Source organism: Labrus bergylta, chromosome 22 (genome assembly GCF_963930695.1).
Source record: "Labrus bergylta chromosome 22, fLabBer1.1, whole genome shotgun sequence".
Lineage (NCBI taxonomy): Eukaryota > Metazoa > Chordata > Actinopteri > Labriformes > Labridae > Labrus > Labrus bergylta.
In genome coordinates, this window is record NC_089216.1 from 6559074 (window position 1) to 6567957 (window position 8884).

Below are 8884 nucleotides of genomic sequence, written 5' to 3' on the forward strand. Positions count from 1 at the left end.
AGGCAGGAACACCCACGCGTCACTTCCTGTGCACGAACAGGCTCGTCGCTGATTGGTCGGCCAGCAGGGGCACGGTTTGGTTTGACCAAGAGCCGTGAACGACGCAGAGCGCAGACCCGGAGGATCGGGCGCGGAGATATGACACGATGTTTGGTTAAAAAACGCTGCCCGGGCTTCCCCCCCCCCTCCCTCCCTCCCTCCCCCCGCTGCTGCACCGGAGCACCGGAACACTGTGAGGCCGGGCACGTTTGTGCACTGTTAATAAAAAGCACCAGGAATCAATGTGAGTGCAAAGAGGCAGAATCACTTTCATTCACACTGGGTAAAACTTCATCGCGTTTAAAATCAAACTAGACTGAAATGATCAATATTTCCCATGAGACATAAACACAGAAAATAAATGCTTAAAAATGCATGTTGAGGTTTCTTATCGCAGGTGTTTTTCACTGAACACGTCAGTCATTGTGGTTTCTACCTGTAAACAGAAAGTCTTTAGTTACATGAGTGTTTTTACAGCAATGTTCACCTGCTTTTGAATTTGAGTCTTCATTTTTTTAAAAGCCTCACACAGCCCAGAGTTCACATCTCTGTGGGGACAATACAACATTTAAAAAAATATATATATAATTTTGACTTTTTCCAGGGTGCTAAAAACAGCTATGAAATAAAAACAATCAGAGTTTTTGATTTAAGCTTTTATTTCCCTTTAGATAGACTATATGTATTCAACCTAAATGATAAAACACAATAAATAAATAGCCCCGTTTTTTAAAGACATTATAGAAATCCAGCACACAGTATTACATGTGTAATCCAAAAGTCTATAAATGAAATACCTGAAATAATGAGCTGTAAAAAGATCCCATGATTTGGTTCTAACATTATGAAAAAAACTAAAAAAGACAATATTTTCTGTCTTTAGGGTAAAAAAGTGTAAATTTAGTTAAAAAAAAAAAAAAAGAATACTATCTGACAGATCCATTTGGAAAATAATGTGCCGGCCTTCAATACCCCGTATTTGCGACCCTCTGTTGTCTTCATATTGTTTAAAGAGTAAGGTCTGCATGCAACACATTACACTTTACTTAAGTTCAACAATATGTTAAATGAGTGGTTCTTAACAGGTGGGTCGGGACCCGAAAGTGGGCTTTCATGGGTCGCAAATGTGAACCTGCAAAAAAAAAAAAATTGTATGAAAAAGTCCATGAAGCATTTCCAAACTGCACACATTTTCATTTTAATAAATCTGATTGGTTGGGGGGAGATCAGAGATTTTTGTTGCAGGTTCTCTTCATGGAGTTGGTGGTGGGTCCTGAGGGTCCTGACGGTCCTGAGGCTAGACCAGTTGAGAACCCCTGTTTTAATTAAATGGCTGAAAATGATCAATATGAATTGAGAGTATGATGTTTTAACATTCAACAGGTGTTCCTGTTCATGTGTCCACCCTCTCTGTATGGCCGAGTGTTGTATCTGTGGTCGTTGCAGACCCTCCCGGCTCTTAGCTCCCTGCAGCCACACCAGCCTAAAAAAGGAGGTTTCTCATTGTGTTCATACACTCTAAATATTCTACATGTACGCAGACTCCATCTTTTTTTTTTTTCTCCTCTCCAGCAGTTGTGTGTTGATGTTGCAGCTTGTAGTTTGTTGTGATTGTGAGATAATTTCAGTGTAAGCAGTGACTGAAACAATGACTGGAATTTCCTCTTCTTGTGTACAGGTGAAACATCTTTGAAAACAGTGGGGTGGAGAGAAAAAAAAAGGAAAAAAAAGAAGCAGAAAGCTGGATTATATAATTATAGTTTAGCAGTGTGTGTTTTTTTTTCTTTATTTTCTTACAGAGGCCGTAATTATAGGTCTGAGGCGCGGCTCGTTACTCCTTTCAGCGTCTCTAATCTCACCCAGGAAGAATAGAAACTGTCAATCACACGCTGCACTCAGCAGAGAGACAAGAGGGGACTGATTGCTGCTGCTGTGCTGAGACACACACACACACACACACACACACACACACACACACACACACACACACACACACACACACACACACACGTTTCCTTCCTTCTCTGCAGTGTTTTTGTCTTTCCAGGCTCCCTGTCTTTATTCATGCACGTCCAAAACCTCTAAAAAGATTACATTTGACACGTTTAAAACTTCTGTAAAATATTCACCTTTCATTTCTTAGCTGTTGTAAAAAAAAAAAAAAAAATTATCTATGATTATTCTAACATCTGTAGGAAGATTTCTGGCTATTTTTTTTTTGTGTGTTTTGGCTGCAAAATGTGTCATCCAGTAAGGCCTTCTTCATGGACTGACGCCTCTTTTTATATTGTCTAATGTATAGCCTAAAACAACCGAAAATAAGGATAAAAAGCTCAACCATGAAGCCTGCATTTGTGCTAAACAGGCAATATTGTTAAACCAGTATACAGCTAGTGGTGTTATGTACACTCACTGAAATATTTAAGCACCATTCGGAGGTACTCATGCGCTACTTTCCTTAAATATTTTCCTTTTGTGCTACTTTATATTTCTACTCCACAACATGGAGGAGGTAAATGTCCTGTTTATACCTTTACCTAAAAGCTTGTTCCAACTATCTCCATCTTTTTTTTACCTCCATTTTTTTTTTTTATTACAAGAGATAAGAATAGAAAGATATGAGGAATATAAAGAGAAATGGAAGCTCTTTGGATGTTTATAACACGACTATCTCTCAGTATAATGTAAACTTTAGTTGTATGGAAAGTGATGCATTGCAGATAGCCTAGATAAAAAAATGCTGATTAATGTTGTTGTGTAGAAAAGTGAAGACATGACTTGATTTCCTGATAATATTTTTATACATGGCCTTAAAAATACGACTTTAATTTGACATGATTGTTTTTAAGTTTTCTTTTTTAATGGCCTCACTTCTTCTTCTTCTTCTTCTTCTACTACTACTTACTTTTTCTTCTTCTACCCCTGTAAAAGTGAGGCTCCACTTTGATCTCACGTGAGGGGCTCTTAATTCAATTTTGCACATCCATCACTTCTCATTAACCACTCCTGGCATGTTAGTTTTTCTAATTAATTTCTCAGTAGGACAGACTAATGAGCAAGTTTTCCTTTTTTTTTTTTAAATCAGATTTCTTTGCCTCAAGGAGCTAAAGATTTGGGGGTTTTTTACAAACATGATGGTGTCAGCAGTCTGTAAAATGTGTCATTGTTTGTTTTTCTGATGATGAAATCTAAAGTAATTCCTCCACATTTTCACACCTCATTTCATTAGAATCACATTTCTGACATATCTAAATCCTGATTTCCCTCCATGAGAGCAGATTTCGGTTGCACATGATCCTGATGTGCAGAAAAACCTGGATGTGTTCCCTGCACTGCATGCACGTGCCCACAGGCCAAAAGAGACAGTGAGAGAGAAAATGTTTGTTTGCACCATGCACTGACTGCCTCATCTCCACACACACACACACACCCCCCCACCCCCCCCCCCCCCCCACCCCCACCCCCGCGTGCGGCTGGATTGCGGCCTCGTGGAGATGAATCTGATCAATCAGATCAATCAACAGGGATTACAGTAATCCTGGAGGTCAGAGAGAGGGCACCGGGCCACTCAGAGTTCACACATCCAGCAGGAGCTGCGCACAAATCTGTGCAGGAATGAAAAAACAGACTCTTTATAAAGAGTCTGTAATAAAAACAAACGACTGGATTTTTCACAGTAAAATAATTTATTTAGGATTTCTAAAGTCGTTTTAAGAGACAGTTTAGCCTCTGATAATTTTATGACGTGTCTATTTGAATAAAAGTCAAATTAAAAAGCACCGCAGGGATTTTTAATTATTGAAATTAATTCGTGGAAATGCGGTTTTATCGAATATTAAAAATGTGTAGCTGCTGCTGATGAGCTGAAAGCAGACGGATGTGTTTTTTAAAATGTATTTTAATGCTATAGAGGGGAAGTTTACAGTTCACTGTGGACTGTCTGAGAAAATAAAAGCTTGAAGGAGAATATTTTGAAAATGCAGAAAGTTCTCGCAGGACTTCAGTGACACAACTTTTACGCAGAAATTCATTCGAGTTGATTCTCCACAGAATTAAAAACCGGAAAACGAACATCACAGAAACGATGGTGAAGACAGAATTCGGCCTTTATGATGCAGATCCAAATAATAAACAGTTTCCAATCCTGTTCTTTACTTTCTTACAGGGTCAGACATTTGATTTTAGACGATTATACTCGAGTTTTTTTGCACACTTTAGATGAGGAGACTGGAATCATGTTGCACAATTATACGACGTTTATGTTTCCTCTGAAGCAGATTGCACGAGACAAGTAAACAAATACTCATAATCAAAATTCAATGTCTGAAAAACTTCAGATTTTTTGCAGAGTTTCTGCCAAATGTTGGTTTATTTTCAAACATCGATCTTTAAAAGTGGATCTCTAAGTGCTGAAAATAAAATATTTAAAAACGTCCAGTCTTTATCTGAGAATAATTTGGAGCGTTTTAAGAGTGTGAACTTTTTTTAAACAGTTTAGTTTTAAAGGCTTACTTCAAACACAATTTAATAAAAAAAAAACAATAAGTAAAATAATTACATTTAACTAATTTAAATCAAAAGATATTTTTATTACAAGAAAGAAAACAAAATGTAGGCTATAGTAGTCTATAAAGATAGCTTCTTAATATGTTTATTTTATTTTAAAGGAACAAAATATTTCGTTTGTTTTTGAACATTAAAGAGACTAAATTAAGATGATTTGAAAAAATATTGGTTTGAAAAATTATTTTTAAAACAAAGTCTTGATGAAGAACTTCCTATTTGTCTCTTTAAACCTCCAGCAGAGATCAGATTGATCGATATTTATTACAAACTGTTGGATAATTGAATCCAGCTCATGTTAATGTATACTATCACTGCACACCACAGTCAATGGTCTACACCAATAATTAGCCTCATAATCTATATGAGCGTTTTGTGCAGCACCATCAACTCATTGCAAAATGTTTCGTCCCGAGTCCCGAATTTGAAGCATTTCTTTGAAACAAACACTTTTATAAAAAAGTAAAAACGCAGTAAGAGACATACAATTATATTTACACGTCGCCTACAAATAGAACAACAGCGTAAAAAAGCGAAATTATAAATATTTCTTCTTCTTTTGTAAACAAAATATCTCTCCGCAGCCTCCCGCCTTTGACAAAAAAAAGAGAAGAAGAAGAAACTACACCTTTACGTCTCTCGATATTTCAGTATTTGATGTTCTCATGGAGCAGCATTAACCTGTTTTGGTGGTTTCTGGACTCCGGGTTCGGTTCAGGATTCGAACATCTTCACAGGAGACGATCTTTGTGTGCTAATGCTTCTTCTAACTTTATGTCTCTGAATCTTCTTCCACCATGTTTATGGCTTTCAACCAAACCTCCTCCAGACAGACAACGATCTGTTGTGTTTATTTTTGTTTGTATTCAATCAAATGAAATCGTTATTGAACATGTTTGAGGGGAAACAAATTTGTCCTTTCCATCTGGAATGCAAAAGATTTGTTAGGCTACATAAAGGCTGGAGCTCCTCATGTGGACACTCTTAAATAAGGGCCTACTGCTGCTTTCCTTTTTCATTATAGCCTATATGATGTGTTGTTGATTTTGTCAGGAACATGTCATCTAAACATAAAGTATACCTGTATAGAGTCTGAATACTTCCATGTTGATAAACACTGTGAGGCCTCTTTCATTATCTTCATTTTACACGACTTGAAAAAGATGAATTCTCAGACCTGAATGAAGCTGGAAGTAAAGACTCTGTTATTTTTTTTAAAAAACCCTTACAAGAACTTTTATCCGCACGTCTTTCCTGATTTTACCTGACCTTTCATTTGTATTTGAACTGCAATTAAAGTTTGTAATTTATCCTCATTCTGTGGACACACACTTTGTCGAGTAAATATTATTATCCTCATTATCAATGCACTCTGCGTCAGTGTAAATACTAAAAAAGAATACCTCTTATAATAAACCTTCTGTTACATAATAAAATGACTGAACGTGCTTCTTTTAACCTCCTCACATATAACCATGAGATGCTTTAAAGATTCATTTTAAGTATTTTATTTAATGACTTTGTTTCATGTTTTTATGTGCTGTCCTGTAAAGTTGTTGATGTCTTTTGTGTGTTGTGTTTTTATGCTCTCTGTGGGAGGAAAATTCCCCTGAAGGGGCAATAAAGGTTTTATTCATTCATTCATGTTTACACTCCTCACCTCTGCACCACCGTCTCATGCTTGTAGACATTACTGTAGTGTTTGTACACAGAGAGTCAGAGTCCTTGTTTGTGTTTATGTACCTGCACACTAAAGCTGAGTGTGAAAACGTACTTCTTTAACGTCTACATGCTCCATAATGAGACGTCTGTTTCACGGCTGGAGTCTCAGCAGCTGGTAAACCACAGCGTGTCTGTATTTCAGTGACAGTAAAAAGTCTGAAGCTCCTCTTCAGAGAGAGAGAAGAAAAAGCTTCCTTCTGTTTGTCACTCTGGTGTGTAAAGTTTTAGACTCACACTTGTTGCCACGTCTCACTCATTATTTTTGTGCCGTTTGTTTGGAGTGTTTATATTTGACATCTTCAGATTTTAATAAACGCTGCAGCTGACTTTACTCTACAAATAATTTGTAATGCTTCACAAGTCAACAGGTCTCCACTATCAAACTGCCCTGCTTATATACTACTGTATATATAGAGAGAGTTTAATACTTCCATGTTTGTAGTAAATCAAAAGCTTTGAGTCGATGCTCAATTTCAGAAGCAGTTTCCTCCCAGACTTTGAGTAAATCAGTAAGATGATGAAACTCTCATGAAAAATAACCCAGAGTGAAATCATCAGAAGATTTTATTCATTTAATTCTCATGACTGGAATCTAGACATTAAGATGGAAGATCATGCACACAAACAGAAGATCAGAGGCCCTGATGTTAATGGAAACATATCTTATTACGCTCTCTATTTTTTTGACAGATATTTCTCGCCTACTTATAAAGAAACTGGAGTAAAACTTTTTACCTTTTTCAGGAGCGGTGACTGAGGAGCAGCTTCTTTAAACGTGAAACAAACGTCTTCTAAAGTTTTCAAACTATTTGTTGAATATTAATAAAAGTAGCTCTGGAGCTGAGGTATTTTTTTTAGGGTGGGGGGGGGGATTGGGAACAAAATAAAGCGTTTCCCAGAAACTTTTGGGAATCAGTTGTTGCTCTGTAAGCGGAGAGGATCTATGAGGTGTTGTACTCTGTCAGTTCATCTTCAGTGTCATGTTCAATTTCTGATGTCATTATTTCAAGGAAAATGTTTTCATAACCTCCACTGGGTCACATGAAAAGAGATTTTGTAACCAGGGTTCAATCGGAGCAGCGGTGTGCAGTGCCACCTAGTGTTCAAAAAGTCAACTGACACACAAAGTCAAACACAAACTTTTATTCATCTTTTCACATTAAAACAAACAAATCACACACACACACACACGGGGAGCAGATATCAACAAATAAACAGCTACACTCTGAATCTGTCACCTACAGAAAGCTTCAGTTTTACACTAACAAGGAACAAACATTCTTTGACCTTTATTACACGCAGGCAAACATCGATTTAATCTGCACTACACCGAGAGAAAGTCACACACAGAGTCGTCTCCTTTAAGGCTGATGGATCCAACAGGATGTCAAAAGAAACAAAAAAAAAACAAAAGTGAACGTGTTGAAATGTGAAATCAGAGTGATGACAGGAAGGAGCCACATCATGGCACAATGTTTTTTTTAAAGCATGAATTAAAATAAAGAGCGCAGTGTCGGGTCAGCGTGTGTGACAGGAGCTACAGTAGAAAAAAAAACAAAAACACATCAGGCTCGAGTGAAATGACAAACAGTACAGGTTCAATGAAAGGCACTTGAGTTCTATGTTCTGAAGGCTTCATGAAGTCAGAACAAAGACAAAGAAAATAAAACCAACCAAGACGGATCGAACCCGTCCCAAACACTTTGAAGCAAGATTGTGTTTCAATAATCTGAAAAAAATGTCAGTCACACCTTCAAAGAGCCTCTAACATCCTGTTTGGTTGCATCAACAGAGAAAAAAACAAAACAAAAAAGTTAGGCTATGATATATCGATGAAGAAAAAACATCAACACACAAATAAAGATTTTAATCTACAAAGCTAAAAGCGAAGAGTGATTCACACTTTGAGATCAATGTATCACATCATCTGTTTGCATGTTTTGAGCCATTAGTGTCTAGTTTCCTCGTTATAATCCTAATGTAATAAATTCACACATGATCGCTGAGATTCTCTGGGAAACTCAGAAAAGAGAAGTTAGGAGAAGTAATCAGGAAAGTAAAAAAGAAAAAAGGTTTTTAAATAAAGGAAAGAAAACTCATGAACTGCATGAAGCTTCACATGTTGAAATAGTAAAGATGATGAATGAGCCCACATAGAAACACAGCTTCTAGACCGGAGGAGCGTTACTGTCACTGGTCAGCAGAGCCCCCTTGTGGTTGAACAAAGACATTACAAATACATTTAACAACTTTCTCTTGAATTGTGAATCCTTCAGGCTCAATTCAAAACTATTTCAAGAATTAAAAAAGGGCCCTTGTGTTCTCCCACTCAGTCATCCTTTTTGGATACAGTTTGGACAGTTAACATGGGGGGGGGGGGGGGGGGGGGGGGGAGCTGAGAGACTTTAAAAAGGATCTGAGGCTGCACTGATTCAAAGAGCGCTGCTGCCCTCTAGAGGTCGAGTGAGGAAAGCACAGGCTAAGAAAGACGGTGAAAAAAAAGAAGAGCTGGAGGGCGTTATTGAAGGACAATAAACAAAAACAACAACAAACTCTCCAT

General features: G+C 37.4%; 1 protein-coding gene across 3 annotated transcripts in view; it reads right to left on the reverse strand.

Moving 5' to 3' along the window:
- Window positions 1-7452: 7452 nt before the first annotated feature.
- adissp (adipose secreted signaling protein) overlaps window positions 7453-8884 on the reverse strand; it is a 31785-nt gene continuing 30353 nt past the window's right edge. For all 3 annotated transcript variants that reach the window (XM_020640375.3, XM_065950533.1, XM_020640374.3), the window contains one exon: window positions 7453-8884. This exon is cut by the window's right edge. The gene's annotated coding sequence lies outside the window, so the exon portion shown is untranslated.